At 38.5% G+C, this 17,122-nt stretch overlaps 1 long non-coding RNA gene across 1 annotated transcript in view; it reads right to left on the bottom strand.

Moving 5' to 3' along the window:
• Nucleotides 1-17,122, bottom strand: part of LOC129524213 (uncharacterized) — a 40,389-nt gene that overhangs the window by 16,073 nt on the left and 7,194 nt on the right. The window lies entirely within an intron of this gene.

A 17,122-nucleotide genomic window follows, 5' to 3' on the forward strand; every position in this document is an offset into this window, starting at 1 on the left:
TTAATTATTTTCTTCACATAAATTTCTAGAAGTGCAAATGCAGCATCAAAAGGCATTTATTTGACACTCTGTATACACGTATTACCAAACTACCTTTTGAAACGCTAAATTCCCTTGCCACCAACAAACTTAGACCCTGCTTTAAGTAGAATGACAGGCCACTGCTCAGCCAGAATTCACAGCTCCTAAAATGCCCTAGCCAAGCACTCAAATTGCCCAGACTCCAGTCCCAACTTCTCATTCCCACCTTAAATGCTTCTCCTGGTTAATATGGAGTCTCTATGCCAATCCGATAATACTGCCCTTCAAAGTGTAAACCACATGTGTGAGCTGAGAATGGGCTTTTGAGTTAGACCAAAAGCTAGTATTTGATGCCCAGCTAAACTACTTATTAGCTCTTCTACTAAGGAGAAACTACTTACTGGTACAACATTTTAACCATATTATATGTTTTTATTAAATTTTAAGAGTAAAATCATTTTAAAATATGAAATTGCAAAGTCACGTGTGTTAGTCCAGGTACTCTAAGAAGTAGATACAAACATGGTATTAAACATACAAGACTTGTATTAGAGAAAACACCTATGGGAGAAAAGAGGTGGGGAGCCAAGAAGGCCTGGAGATCCACCAGATCGACAGACTGACACAAGGAAAGAGGACGCAAGCAAAGGAAATAGGGGAGAAAAATTGAGTGGAGACATCCCAAACAGCCATGGCCATGCAATTTAAGGCAATCTCAGCAGAGCTTTTGAGAAGTCCTCAAGCTAAAGTCAGCTGGCAGAAGTCCGTCTCCTAGAAATGAGTCTGCCTTAGCATCTGAGCCACACCCTGTCATTGGCTTGGCGCAACCTCTGAGTAACACGGCCTGGTGCAAATGTTGCAGCGCACATCAGAGCACTGCAGCTCCGGCCCTTGCACAGTTATGCTCCCTGAAGTTAGAGAGCTGCAAGTCACATGCTCACAGTGGCCATACCTCGTTTATTCTCTGTCTCTGCAGGTTTCCAGCTGGGGAGCAATGCAACATTTAACCCCATTTGGGGAATCAGCAGCCCAGACTCTGGAACAAATTCTGCCTCTCAGAAGAAGGAGATAATGGATTATATTTTTCTATTCACAAAGAGATTTGGAGGACTTATAGGAATAAATTGACAATTTTACCAAGGACCATAAGAGAAGACTAGAATAAATGAAGAAATATACTATTTCCCTGAATGGAAACATTCTAATGTTATGAAAATATTATTTCTCTCCAAATTATTTGCCATTTCAGTCAAAATAATCATGGGATTGATGAAATTTTTCAGCTATTCGTCTTAAAGAATAAATGGGAAGGAATGGTTTTAAAATGTTAGAAAGGATTAATAAAAGAAAGGTTCTTACACTTAGCAGACATGGAAAATTATGTTTGGTCGTTAAAACTGTGTGGAAGACAGACTGATGGAAATGATTCAAGAGGTTAATAACAGACCTAACTACAAAGAGTGTTTAATCTAGATTAAATGAGGCCTTTTAAATCAGTTCTGAGATAATCCAATAAATGGTTTTGGAAAAGGCTACTTGGAAAAATAAAATCAGATCCCTAAATCTCACCAAACACCAAAATAAATTACAGATGGATTACATTTTTAATGTACCAAAAAAACCCAACAAAGTACTTAAAAATGTATGAGAGATTACTTATCTGAGTTTAGAGTGGAGAAAGCCTCTCTAAGCATACAAGCAGAAGCATAAACCCATAACATTAAAGATTGATAAATCTGACTACATTAAAATTTAAGACTTCTGCAAGTCCAAAAACACCACAGAAGATTCTGGGAATGTGGCAGTGGCAGACATGACATAGCTTTGGGTTCTTTCTGAATTGCCATGCAACAATAGACAGAGAAACTATTTAGCAATGGCAAAATCACGGCTAACATTAACAATAAACCTGGGTGAGAGGGTATGCCCACAAACCCCAAAATTCAAGCAGATAAGGACAAACCACCAACAGCCACAATACCTGTATGGTATTGACATCTTTGCAGGAAGAAACAGAGAGAAGCCACCGGGCATCTGACAGGGTGAGAACAGCAACACCACAGAACAGCCAACAGAAATCCACAGTAAAGAACAGCAGAACACCTCGACAGTGGACACTGGAATACAGTTCCCATGAAAATACAAAATGATACAAAAAGAAACAAACCAAAAAAGGCATCTTTAAAAAATCGCTAACAGATGTAAAAGAGAAGCAGTAGAAGATGACTCTGGAACATCTTGTTATAGCAGTTGATATGGTTTGGCAGTGTCCCCACCCAAATCTCATCTCGAATTGTAGCTCCTATAATCCCCACATGTTGTGGGAGGGACCAGGTGGGAGGTAATTGAATCATGGGGATTGTGTCCCCCATACTGTTCTCGTGGTGATGAATAAGTCTCACGAGACCTGATGGTTTTATAAGGGGAAACCTCTTTTGCTTGGTTCTCATTCTCTCTTGCCTGCCACCATGTAAGACGTGCCTTTCACCTTCTGCCATGACTGTGATGTCTTCCCAGCCACATGGAACTGCGAGTCCATTAAGCCTCTTTTTCTTTATAAATTACCCAGTCTTAGGTATGTCTTTATTAGCAGCATGAAAATGGACTAATACATCAGGTAAAAAGGAAGCTGTCAAAAACTACTAGAGTATTGACAGAATAACTCTGTGCAGCCAACTCAAAGAGGATTCTCCTGGCCAAAGATAAGACAATAGGCTCTCAAGAAGGTTAATCATTGCAATGATCTGAAACCCATCAAATAAATTTAAACCCAAGAGTTCATAAGAATACTAACTAATTGGGCTGCGTGCAGTGGCTCACACCTGTAATCCCAACACTTTGGGAGGCTGAGGTGGGTGGATCACCTGAGGTCAGGAGTTCGAGACCAGCCTAGTCAACATACTGAAACACCATCTCTACTAAAAATACAAAAAATGATCTGGGCATGGTGGTGGGCGCCTGTAACCCCCGCTACTTGGGAGGCTGAGGCAGGAGAATCACTTGAACCCGGGAGGCAGGGGTTGCAGTGAGCCAAGATCATGCCATTGTAGCCCAGCATGGGCAACGAGCAAAACTCCATCTCAGAAAAAAAAAAAAAAGAATACTAACTAATTAATATTTTTAAAACCGAAATTAATCACTTTCAGAGGCTGATAGGAAACCAGTTGTCTTGCAGATCTAATTAATAAAGGACACGAATCAAGCATGTAATTTTCCAGTCCTGTATGAGCTGCATCCTATATGAATTATAGCACGAGAATAACAAAAATCATATTTATGAGCATATTCTAGCCAACAAGTGAAAGAGAAGTGATAGAATTTGAAGAGCAACATTTCATAATCCCCAGTGAATTATTAAATCTAGGCACAAAGCATTCGCAGCTGTTAACATCACCATCAGAGAGACCGTCAGACATCACGTGCCTCTTGATAAAACCGTCTACAGTCTTGCCAAATACATCAAACCTAGTCTGACCCAGTCTCTGAATACAGCTGCCAATTTGCAGAAATTAGATGACATTTAAAATTTCACCATAAGTATGCATTTAGTAAAACCCAAATCGTGAGAAGCTCTACAGATCAAATAGTCTGGTTTCTTCAATAAATACATTGTTAAGAAAACAAAGAAATGGGGTGGGAGACAGTATAGAATAAAAGAACCTTAAACAACATACTAATATAACAAGAGTTGGCAGAGAAATTAGAATCCTTGTAGATTGCTAGTGGGAATATAAAATAGTGCAGCTGCTGTTGAAAAAAAAGTTTAGCAGTTCTTCCAAAAGTTAGCTGTAGAGTTCTCATATGATCCAGCAATTCTATTCCTAAGTATATATCCAAGAGAAATGAAAACACAAGTTCACACAAAAACTTGTACACAAATGTTCATAGGAGCATTATTCATACTAGCCAAAGACTGGAAACAACACCAATGTCCAATAGTTGATGAATGGATAAACAAGAGTATGGTATATACCTGCCATGGAATATTATTTGGCCATAAAAAGGAATGAAGTACTAATACTTATTATAACATGGATAAGCCTTGAAAATTTTATGCTAAGTGAAAGAAGCCAGATACAAAAATCACATTTCATATGATTCCATTATATGAAATGTCCAGAATAAACACATCCTTAGGGACAGAAGGATTAGTGGTTGTCAGTGCCAGGGTGAAACGGGAATAGGAAGTGGCTGCTAATGGGTACAGAGTTTCTCTTGGGAGTGATGAAAATGTTCTGGAGTTAGATATTGATTGTGAGTGCACAACTGTGAGAATGTGCTAAGAAACACTGAAATGTATGCTTTAAAAGGGTGAATTTTATGGTGTGCAAATTATATTCCAATTTCAAAATAACAAAGGGGACATATTAATTTTTAACGGATAACACTAAACCACAGTGTTTATGGATGCACGCTTGGGTGTTCAAACTATAAAAGAAGTTATTTTATACAAGTCAGGTAGTGGTTACTTGTTGGGGGAAGGAGGGAGATAAAGATGAGCATATAGGGGCTTTGTGGGAGACAAACTTCTCTTTCTCCACCTGGGAAGTAATTACAAAGATGTTTGCTTTAGAATAATTCACTAAGCTATGTTTCCATTTTGTTTGGTCATCTATATCCATGTTTTACAACAAAAACATTATTTCTAAAACATCATAAGATTAAAAGGCACACTATAAAAAGTCCATCTATGTTAGCAAATGATTAATATTCTTATTTAATAATCTTTAAAAAATTAATAAGAAAAAACTTAGCTCACTTTAAAAACGAGCGAAGATAGTTCATAGAAGACCTACACTGAGCAATAAACATATTTTTTAATGTTCAAACTTGCTTATTGTCAAGAAAATGCAAGTTCTAGTAAAAAATAAGAGTGTGATTGATGATATTGGAAAAGATAAAAATAAAATGGCAATACCTAATGTCGTTGAGCATGGAGAGAAGTAGCATTCTCCCACAATGCTGATGGGAATCTAGTTTGTCATAACTTGTTTGGAGAGTAATTTGCCAATATTTAATATTAAAGTTTTTTTCAAAAAAACCTTTTTAAAAATCTTTACTTAAATGACTTCACTTTTAAGAATTTAGTCCAAAGAAATTATCATGAAAGTTTGAAAAGGTATATAAACAAAGATGTTCAGAAAACTATTATATAGTTTTAAAAAACTAGAAATAACTAAACGTCATATATAATAAGGAGCTTGTTAAATTATCAATTCAAGGAAATAATATGCAGCCGTAAAAATGTAGAACACTTAATAATGTCAAAAACGTTAGTAAGATGGTTTTGAAAAGAGCAAATTTAAAAGCAATGTCTACTGCAATACTATCATTTCCTTTTAAACATTTCTACAATTCCATATAACACACATAAACAACTGTGTGCAGAAGAAATGGGGATAGCTGATTTATCACAAAATGAATATCTGTTACCACCATCCAAGTCTAGAACTAAAATCTTTCAGGCATCCCCAAAATGCCCTCCTTCTACTTCCCAATCTCTATACCCTCCCTTCTCTGCAAATGAACCACATTCCTGATAGGATTGTAATCATTTCCATTCTTCATAGTTTCATCACTTGCATATATATCAGTAAACGCTATAATTTAGTTTGGTTTGATTTCAAACATTATGTAAATGGAATCATATAATATACGTTCTTTTGTTCTTGGGCTCTTTCACGCAACATTTTGGTTGTGAAGCTCATCCCTCTTGTTGCACCTAGTAATCGTTTTTCATTGCTGTATACACATTGGAATGGAAAAAGCCTTTCTAACGGGTTACATGAATATACCACAATGTCTTCATTCACTCTGCTCTTGAAGGACATTTAGTTTCCAGTTGGGGAATATGCTACTACAAACATTCTTCTAGATGTCTTTCATCACACAGGGAGCGTATAACTCTGTTGAGTGAATTAGGAGTAGAATAACCAGATGAAGTGATATGCAGATCTTCAGCTTTTATAGATTATATCTAACAGATCTCCAAATTGCCTATAACCATTTGTCACTCTCATGAGCACAGTGACAGTTTCCATTCTTCATATCCTTAATAATACTGGTTATTGTTACCCTTAATCATAGTATGGTTGTATAGCAATATCTTGTTGAGATTTGAATTTGTATTTTCCTTATTTCTAATAGCTTTATTGGCCATTTAGATGTACTCTTTTATGAAGTGCCTATTCAAAACTCTTGCCCATTTTTTCTATCGGATTACTTGTCTTTTCCTTTAAAAGCACAGAATATAAGTGGAGAAAAAGATTTTTAAAACGGACTGCATGGATCCTCCCTAATGGCAATAATGACTATTTCTGAATGATGGAATTATGAGTGATTTTATTTTCTTCCTTGTGCTTTTCTGTACTTTTCTAATTTCCTATAATGATTATGTATTATTTTCAGAAACTTTAAGTGTTACACAATTATAATGAATAAAAACAATTGGTTTTAGCAAAAGACACTGTCCAGGAAATAAGTTTGAATACTGACTTGTTAAATTTATGGTATATAGGTAGAGTATCATTTATCTGAAATGCTTGGGATCAGAATTGTTTCAAATTTAAGAGTTTTTTTATTTTGGGATATTTGCATATATATACTGAGAGATCTCAGGAATAGGACCCAAGTGCAAACATAAAATTCACTTCTGTTTCATATACACCTTATACACATAGCCTAAAGGTAATCTTATATAATATTTTGAATAATTTTGTGCATTAAACAAGGTTTTGCCTGTGACCCATCACATGAGGTCAGGTGTAGAATTTTCCACTCTGATGTCATGCTGGTGCTCAAAGAAGTTTTGCATTTTGGAACATTTTGGATTTCAGATTTTTTTATTAGGGATGCTCAATCTGTATTTGGATGATTTACGGTGGTGATTCTCAAACTATTACAAGGCGTTCCACAGCTAAAATTGAATAATAGTGTCCTTTTCCAATTTTCAACGGTTTAATTTGTTTAATGCCTTAGTACCAAACTTAAAATACCAAATTATTGACTTATATACATGTCAGTGAATTATTTACATGTCCAATAGGATCAAGAAGAAACAAAAGAGAGAACTTTGAGCCATAATTAGGAACTCATTCTCTATATCAAGAATGTCTTCCTTCACTCTCATCAGAACTCATACTAATGTAGCAGCTTCTTAAATAAAAGTATTTGTTCTGATAAATCACAAGTTTCAAGGTGTTAGATTTCCTGTATCCAAAATAATTAATTATCAAACATTAATCAAATAGCTGTACCCAATAGTGTATAGCATAAAAAATTAAAACAATGATTGCTCTCAAAGAAATGCCATCTAATAGGAGAAATAAATCAAGCTAATGGAAATAACAAAAATATGATAGTGTATAAATAATGCAGGGAGTCAAAGAAAACATATTTAAATGTAAGATGAAGCCATAAAATAAGGCCTAATACAAGAGGAACATTAAGCTTTCAGAAAGTAATTTTTCTTCCTTATTGGGACTCTGCCTGATCACTCTGTCACAAGAGATGCTACTCTACAACAATTAAGATTTTTAATCTAAATTAAATTTAAATTAAATTAAAAATTAAATTTAATCTAAATTAAATTATCTTCTTATTTTTAAGATAATGGCAAGTTGATGGTTTTACAATAGTCTCAAAAGCTTTAGTTCCCCAGGATCCCAATCCTTTCTCTACTAGATTTTATGATACATGTATGTCTTATTTATACACAGAAACATGCCTTCTTTTGTCCTTGCCTAACCTGGAATATCACTTGAAGAAGGCCTTAAAATGTTATTAAAAATTAATTTCCAACTATGACTTTCAACACTTCTAAATTCCACACAGCAACTTAGAGTCAGTTTTCATAAATGTTAAATTAGAATTTCAACACACAATTTAAAAGCAACTGTACAAGAATGTAAGTTTAAATAAGCTTGCAATGTCAGGGGAGGTGGCAGAGCAGGAAGCACCAGGGATCTGTCTCTTGAGGGAGACAACGATTGTACTGGCAGAATCTGTCTGATACAACTATTTGGGAATTCTATAGTCCACTCAAAGGCTTGCAGTTTCCAGGGGAAGGTGTGGTTAATTTTGATCAATTTCAGCCTAGTGCAGCAGCAACTATGCATCGTCCCACCCCCAGCTTTGTGGCAGGCAGCTGTGTTAGGGTACCTAGAGCGGCTTTTAGGATACAGAGTGGGCAATAAGGACTTTGTTCTCCAAATGTTGGGGATCTGTGTTGTAATCACGACTGGTGCTTCTGGTTACAGAGAAGCAGACACAGAGGCAGGCAGCCACTGTTGCAACTCCCACTGCCATTGTTTAATACCACTCCAGCCAAAGTGGCTACCAGCAGATTTAAAGAGATGTTAAAAGACAAAAACTACAGAGTTAAAGATCCAGTTGGCTTATACTTGTGACTCTAGAATCAGGAAGCATTTCATTCTACAAAATAGAATAAATGCTCTGGTGAGCTAAGCAGAGAGACTTGGCTTTATAAGGAGAAAAGGGCTGAAAGCAAAAACAAGGAATAACAAGCAGACTGGGCCAGGCATGGTGACTCATGCCTGTCCTCCCAGCACTCTGGAAGTCCGACACAGGTGGACCATTTGAGGCCAGGAGACCAGCCTGACCAATGTAGCGTAACCCCATCTCTACTAAAAATACAAAAAATGCACACACCTGTCATCCTAGCTACTTGGGAGGCTAAGGCACAAGAATCACTTGAACCCAGGAGGTGGAGGTTGCAGTAAACCAAAACCACACCACTGCACTATAGCCTGGGTGACAGGGTGAGACTCTGTCTCAAACAAAAACAAAAACAAAAAACAAACAAATGAACAAAAAAGCATACTGGTTACTTTGATAGAGGCAGAAAGCAGAGAAACTCTAGGAAGACAAGGACAGGTCCCCAGTGAAACTCCACCTTCAAGCCGAAAAGCCTGAAACCTGTGGCGGAAAGTGAGAACTTCCGTACCCGTTTGCCTGCCCTCTCCTGATTGGTTCTTTCTAAATAGTGTCTTTTTACCAACTGAATGCTGCCTTTTACGAAACTACATATGGCCCACCCTGCCCCCCATCCTGTGGCTATAAAGACCCCAGATTCAGTCAGTAAGGAGAAAAAATGGCTGGATGTCAGGAAGAGGTGACTTGACTTCAGAGAAGCAGCTGGACATCGAAGAGTCAACTTGACTTCTGAGGAGAGAAGTAGAAAGTCAACTTGACTTCAGGGGAGAGTGACCTGCCCTTCCCATCTGCTTTCCAGCTCCCTTCTCTACTGAGAGCCACTTTCATCGCTCAGTAAAAATCTTCGCATGCACCAGCGTTCAGTTGTCCACGTGACCTCACTTTTCTTGGGTACTGGACAAGAGTTCGGGACCCACCAAGTGCAGTACCCAAAAAGGCTCACAGTGGCCCTTTGCTCTCACTGGTGGAGGGCAGCCACCCCATGCAATGAGGCAAAGGGACCACTGAGCTGATAGCACTCTGCTGTCCTCAGATGGTGGAGCTAAGAAAGCACTGTAACATATCCTCTGGAGTTTTGGGGTCACAGGCACCCCCATCTGGATGCTGCTGCAGGCCTGCATGGAGTTTGCTCCTGCCAGCGCCAAAGCAACCAGCCAGTTCCTACACTCATTCGCTCATGTGCTCCCTCCCACAAGGAGTTGAGCGTGGCAGCCTGAGTAAATGGGGCACCCCTGTTGCGCAAGTCCTGCAAAGGTGTCAAGGAAAAATCCTGCATCAACTTCCAAATGATTTTCCTTGTAGGGTTTAAAAGGAACTTTCTTATTATGCTGGCTCAGTACAACTGATCGCTCTGAATCTTCTGTTTCTTGGGAAAATGGCCTTTTTCAAAGTTCAGTTTGATTATGTGGCACTTAGCATGAGTGAGTCCATTTAGGTTTGGTCGGGTCTGCTGGGAACTAGAGCAGAAGCTTAGTCCAAATAATGGCCTTCCATAAATTTTCTTTGACAAAGACAATGCCTTTTTTTTTCTCATTTATTTCCCCCTTTTTCTACCTTTGGAGGCCAAGCATTTGAGATTGGACATTCAAAAGCAACTGCACATTTGTGGGAATATAGAAAGTCACTAAACATGCCTGAGACATAGGCTCAGAAAAGATGTGAGAAGACCTTCAGTTTACATCTCAGGCTGATCTCACACAGAGGGTAATACCCCACTGAAAAAAAAATTTAAAAACAGCAAACAAAAACAAAGAGAAGAAAGCCAAAAAGGAGAAAAATCTGTTTTCCAGAGTTACCAAATTATAAAATCCAAATATGCAGTTTTTAATGAAAACATTAAAAGACACAAAAAGAAACTAGAAAGTGTTGCCTATTCAAAGGTAAAACAAATAGACTGAAACCATCCCTGAGGAAGTTCAGATGGTGGACTTACCAGAAAAACACTTTAATAAAACAGCTGTCTTAAAGATGCTCAAAGAGCTAAAGGAAGATGTGGACAAAGTCAGAAATATGTATGGAATATCAATGAAGAGACAAAAATCAAAGCAGAACAAAAAAGAAATTCTGCAACTGAAAATTATAACTCAAATAGAAAATTCACTAGATGAATTTAAAGGCAGACTAGAGCAGGCAGAAGAAAGAATCAACAAACTTGAATGTAGGAGAATTGAATTATTGCCTCTGAGGAAAAGTAAGAAAAAAAATGGAAGAAAAGTGAACAGAGCCCAAGGAACTTGAGGAAATACATCAGGTGGACAAGCATATGCACTGTGGAAATTGCAGAAATAGAAGAGAGAAACAGAGAAAGGGGGAGAGAGATTATTTCAAGAAATAATGGCCAAAAACTTTGATGTTGTATGTGAATCCACAAATCTAAAAAATTCAACTAACTCCAAGTAAGATAAACTCAGAGACCTATACAAAAATGCATTATAATCTGTCAAAAGCCAAAGATAAAAAAAATCTCAAAAGCATCAAAAAATAAATAATTCATCCAATACAAGTAATTCTCAATAAAATGACCAACAGATTTGTCATCAGAAAACCTTGGAAACCGAAGGTAGTGGGTTGGTACATTCAAAGTGTTGAAAGAAAAATAAGTGTCAACAAGAATTCCATGTCAGCCAAAACTGTCCTTCAAAAATGAGGGAGAAATTAAGACATTCCCAGATAAACAAAAACTGAGGGCATTCACTACCATTAGACATGCCCTGAAATAAATGCCAAAGGTAATACTTCAGATTAAAGTGAAAGAACAAAAGACAGTAACTTGAAGCCACATAAAGAAATAAAGATCTCTGGTAAAGATAAATATCTGGTTTAATTGTAAAGCCAGTATTATTATAACTTTAGTTTGCAACACCAATTTTTATTTCCACGTGATTTAAAAGACAAATGCATAAAAAATCATTAGTCTATGTTTTGGAGTATATGATGTATAAAGATACATTTAGTGAAATCAAAGATATAATTGGTGAAAGGTGGTGGAGCAGGAGCCATATAAGAGCAGAGTGTTTCCATGTAATTGAAGTTAAAAAGGCATAATTTCAATTTATGGCCTGACATGGCATGAAATGGAGTACAGTGCACAGAAAAGACATGGGAAATCTTATTTAATCAGTATGACAAACAATAAGTAGATTGGCAGCTTTGAAAAAGATAAGCTTGGTGTCTTGAACTTTCAACCAAGGCATGGGTTGAAATCAGAAAGCTTCTATCATGGCCTCCTAGGAACTTCTTATCTCTGCTGCTAGGCTGTAAGTGGCTGAGGGTTGGGATGCCTATTCTGCAAGATTCACCTCATTATCCTTCATTGTCTCCAGGCATATAAAAAGAGATAAATTCCAGGACAGAGTATTTGTATGAACTTAGAATGTGTTCCCATAGTTTGCTTAGTGTTGGCAGGGAAAAAATAGTAATTATAGAATGGAGAAATTAGACAGCACCTTGAACAAGGGAACAAAATAAATGTTGTCAATGATGGGCAAATAGACATTTTATGCCTTCAGATATGATACCCTAAGAAGGACATATCAAATATGTGGTATTCCAGCCAGGAATACACAAATGAATCTAAAAATGAGGAAGGATTGAACAAGCCCAGAATGAAGAACATTCTATTTAAAAGAAAATGAAGTCAAACTACATTCTTCAAAAATATCGAAGTCATAAAAGACAAAAAAAAAAAAGAGGCTGTGGAAAAAACACTAAAGGAAAAGTGAATGTAATACCTCATCCACAACTGGACTCCACTAGAGGAGGAAATGCTGTAAAAGACATTATTGGTGAATTAAAATATTGGAATAGAGATGATAGATGGGTGAAACTATTTTATTAAGTTTAATTTACTGACATTGATAATTACATTGTGGCTATGTAGAAGAATATCCACTTCCAGCTGGGCGCAGTTGTTCATGCTTGTAATTCCAGCACTTTAGGAGGCTGAGGGGGGTGGGTCACTTGAGGCCAGGAGTTTGACACCAACCTGGCCAACATGGCGAAACCCCATCTTGATAAAATACAATAATTAGCTGGGTGTGGTGGTGGGTGTCTGTACTCCCAGCTATTTGGGAGGCTGAGGCAGAAGAATCGCATTAACCTGGGAGGTGGAGGTTGCAGTGAGCCAAGATCATGGCACTGTACTCCAGCCTGGGTGACAGAGCGAGATTCTGTCTCAAAAAAAAATTATATATATTATATATATATGTGTATATATATATACACATATATATTATATATATATGTGTATATATATACATATATATTATATATATATGTGTATATATATATACACACACATACATACACACACACACACACACACATACATATATATCCATTTTCTTATAAAATATACTCTGAAATGTCTAGGAATAAAGAGCTATGATGTATAAAATTTATTCTCAAATTGTTCAGTATAAATATTATACATACATAAGTATTTATGGAGAGAGAGAGAGCATCTGCACAAATAATAAAGCAAATGAAATTAAAAGGTAATAATAAGTGAATCCAGGTAAAGGATATGTATTTGTTTGTTTGCTAGGGATGCCATAACAAAATTCTATGAACTAGGTGGCTTAAACAATAGAAATTTTTTGTCTCTGTTCTGCAGGGTGGAAGTCTGAGATCAAGTTATTGGCAGGGAAGGTTCCTTCTGAAGGCTGTGGGAGAGAATCTGTTCCATGCTTCTTTCCTAAATTCTAGGTGATTTGCTAGCTGTCTTTGGGGTTCCTTGACTTATAGACATGTCACATTGATCTCTGCCTTTATGTTCACAGGGCATTCTCCCTGTCTCTGTGTCCAAATTTCCCCTTTGAAAAAGGACACGTCAGATTAGGGCCCATACTAATGACTTCAAGTCAAACATCTGTTTAATTCTGTAAAAACCCTATTTCCAAATAAGGTTACATTCTGAGATACTATGGGTTTAGATTTCAACCTGTCTGCTTTGAGGGGACATGATTAAATTCATAGCAAGTATATAAATAATTTTTATACAATTTTTATTCATGTAGATTTTCTGTAAGTTTGAAATTATTTCCAAGTTAAAAAAATTTTTTTTAAAAAGGAAAAGAAATTCCTGTACAGCCCAGAGAGCGAAGTATAAAACCTATTCCAGGAAGAGGTACAGGGTATGCCAAATGAGTTGCAGGATTCTGCTAATTTGTATTAACAGGACCCTTGGAATTGACAATAAGGATATTGATCAAATGGGACAAATTATAAAATTAGGGCCAAATTTATCAATATGAGTGCATTTTCCAGGAATTCCAGATTCAGTATGTCCAGTAGCAATCTAGGAACTGTTTTTTGTTTGTTTGAGACAAGGTCTTGCTCTATTACCCAGGCTAGAGTGCAGTTGCATGATTATAGCTCACTGCAACCTTGAACTCCCGGGCAATCCTCCTCCCTCAGCCTCCCAAGTAACTGGGCTTACAAGTGCATGCTACTGCATCTAGCTAATTTTAAAATTGTTTTTGTAGAGATGGGTCCTGCTATGTAGCCCAGGCTGCTTTCAAACTCTTGATCTGAAGCAATCCTTCCACTTTGGCCTCCCAAAGTGCTGACATTATAGGCATGAGATGCCATACCCAGGCATGAAACTGCTTTTCAAATGGTCATGCTTTTGTTCTCAAATTCTGCGGGCTTACACTGTGATTCTCCTATTAGACCTTTTCAGAGGTTCCACACAGCACCCCTACTTGTCACAAACACTAAGAATTCTACTGAATGTGTTAGAATAATTGCAGATTTCTCTCTTGCTTCGATCCTGAAATGAGTGTTGAGTACCAAATGGCTCCAAGCCAGGCTGAAACATGGCCTAGACACAGATGCTGGAATTCTCCTAGCATGCTTTAGAGAAACGAGTATGGTGGCTGTACTAGTCAGTTCTCACACTGCTATAAAGAAATGCCCAAGACTGGGTAGTTTATAAAAGAAGTTTAATTGACTCACAGCTCAACATGCCTGGGGAGGCCTCAGGAAACTTACATTCATGGCGGAAGGGGAAGCAGGCATGTCTTACAAGGTGGCAGGAGAGAGAGAGCAAGCATGAGTGCAGGAGGAACTGTCAAACACCTATAAAACCATCAGATGTGGTGAGAACATACTCATCATGAGAACAGCATGGGGGAAACTGCCCCCATGATCCAATCATCTCCTGCCAGGTCCCTCCCTTGACACACAGGGATTATGGGAATTACAATTTGAGATGAGGTTTGGGTGGGGACACAGAGCCAAACCATATCCCCGGCTTAATGAGATGGGAATGCTGGAGGGAATTCATTATCTGCAGTCTGCTCAGCAAACCCCTACCATACACACCAGGAGGGCCCAGAAATGTATTACTGAAGGAAGCATCAACATCCGTAAAAATTTTTGTGTTGGCTATCCTCTGTGGGCCAGAGATGCTGGCATGAGATACCGCCATAGAAGTGGGCTTCCTGATTTCAATGGGAATAATGGGATTCTTGCATAGTAGAAGTCACATGGCAGCACTTGACCATCAGAGGCAATAACCCTAATAGGTCACAGGGATACAGTGGCAACTAGAGCATTTTGGCTCTCAGAGTTGGTAGCAGTAGCTAATGGATCATAAAGGTCCTACGAAAGCAACAGATGGGCAGCCTACAGAGGTATGACTTGATTTATAACATCAGAGAAAGTCAAAGCCAAGTGATCAGAAATCTGACTTGAGTGACCATCGTAGGAAGAACCCAATTCCCAGACTGCAGCCAGTTCATACATCCAGAGTTCCTTAGCTGAGGTGGAGGCCAGATCCCTTTTAGGAAGGACTCTGCAACTTGATCACAATTTCATACCATACATCATCCTCAAAACCTTCCACAGAGGGACCTCCAGCCATTTAACACGGTGACTGGCCATTAAAGGAGTGGAAAACCCAGGCCTCCTGGTGTTATTAGACACTGGCTCTGAATTAATATTGACCACATTAGTCTACTGGTCAGGTGATAAGTGTGTTTTGGTCCAAGCCCATCTCACACTGGGTCCGATGATGCTCACAGGAAACGATCCTGTGATTATTTCCCCATAGACACATTTCACAACTAGCAAAAAGAATCCTCGCATCCATTCCCTGACTAATAAAATAGAAGCTTGTGTTAGTCCGTTTTTACACTGCTATAAAGAACTGCCCGAGAGTGGGTAACTTACAAAAGAAAGAGGTTTCATTGACTCACAGTTCAGCATGGCTGGGGAGCCCTCAAGAAACATGTAATCATGGCAGAAGGTGAAGAGGAAGCAAGGCAGCCTCTTCACAGGGCAACAAGAGAGAGAATGAACACAGGAGGAACTACCAAACACTTATAAAACCATCAGATCTTGCGAGAACTCACTCACGATCAAGAGAACGGCATGGGGAAACGGCTCCCATGATTCAATTACCTCCATCTGGTCTCTCCCTTGACACGTGGGCATTATGGGGATTACAATTAAAGATGAGATTTTGGGTACGGACACAGCCAAACCATGTGAGAGCTATTATATAGGAAGGGTAGAACTATTATGTAAGAAGAGTAGAAACACTGTTGCCAAAATAGTAAACCAAAAGCAACACTGTATCCTCAAGGGGAATTGCAGAGATTAATGCCACCATCAGATCCCTGAAAGATGGATGGTAAATGGCTCCCATGATATCTCAGTTAACACACCAGAGCATTCATCTTGAAAAAACTAGATGGATCTTGGAGAACAACTATGTCATAACCTTAATCAGATAGTGGTGCCAGCTGCAGATGCTGGTTTAGATGTGTATCTTCCTTTTGTAATTTTTTGCTATTTTTTTTAAGACAGGGTCTTGCTCTGTCACCCAGGCTGGAATGCAGTGGTGCAGTCACAGCTCACTGCAACCTCCACCTCCCGGGTTCAAGCGATTCTCCTGCCTCAGGCTCACGAGTAGCTGGGACTACAAGCGTGCCCCACCACGTCCAGCTAATTTTTGTATTTTTAGCAGAGACAGGGTTTTACCATATTGGCCAAGCTGGTCTTGAACTCCTGACCTCGTGATCTGCCCGCCTTAGCCTCCCAAAATGCTGGGATTACAGGCGTGAGCCACCACCCCCAGCCTATATTATTTTTTATAGAGACGGGGGTCGCCCAATTTTGCCTAGGATGGTCTCAAACTCCTGAGCTCAAGTGAGATATGTATCTTTATACTAAAACAAATTAAGACTGGGTAGGGTGGCTTGTGCCTACAATCCTAGAAATTTGGGAGGCCAAGGCAGGAGGATTGCTTGAGGCCAGAAGTTTGAGACTAGCTTGGGCAACATAGCAAGACTCCCATCTCTACAAAATAAAATTTTTTAAAACTTAGCCAGGCATGGTGAGACATGCCTGAAGTCCAGGCTACTCAGGAGGCTGGGGTGGGAGGATCACTCAAGCCCAGGAGTTTGAGGCTGCAGTCAGCCATGAAAGTGCCACTGCACTTCAGCCTGGATGACAGAGTGAGACTCTGTCTCTAGGAAAATTAAAAAAAATTTTTTAAATAAAAACAAATTAATATAGCTCCTGATACCTGGTATGTAACTTTTCCCCTAGCAAATGCCAGTTGAGTGGGGCTCAAAGCAGGATAAGCCTCTACAACTACTGTAACAGACGCAATAGAATTCAAAATGCTTGTGACAGA

The sequence above is a fragment of the Gorilla gorilla genome, chromosome 7, assembly GCF_029281585.2.
Source record: "Gorilla gorilla gorilla isolate KB3781 chromosome 7, NHGRI_mGorGor1-v2.1_pri, whole genome shotgun sequence".
Taxonomy (NCBI): domain Eukaryota; kingdom Metazoa; phylum Chordata; class Mammalia; order Primates; family Hominidae; genus Gorilla; species Gorilla gorilla.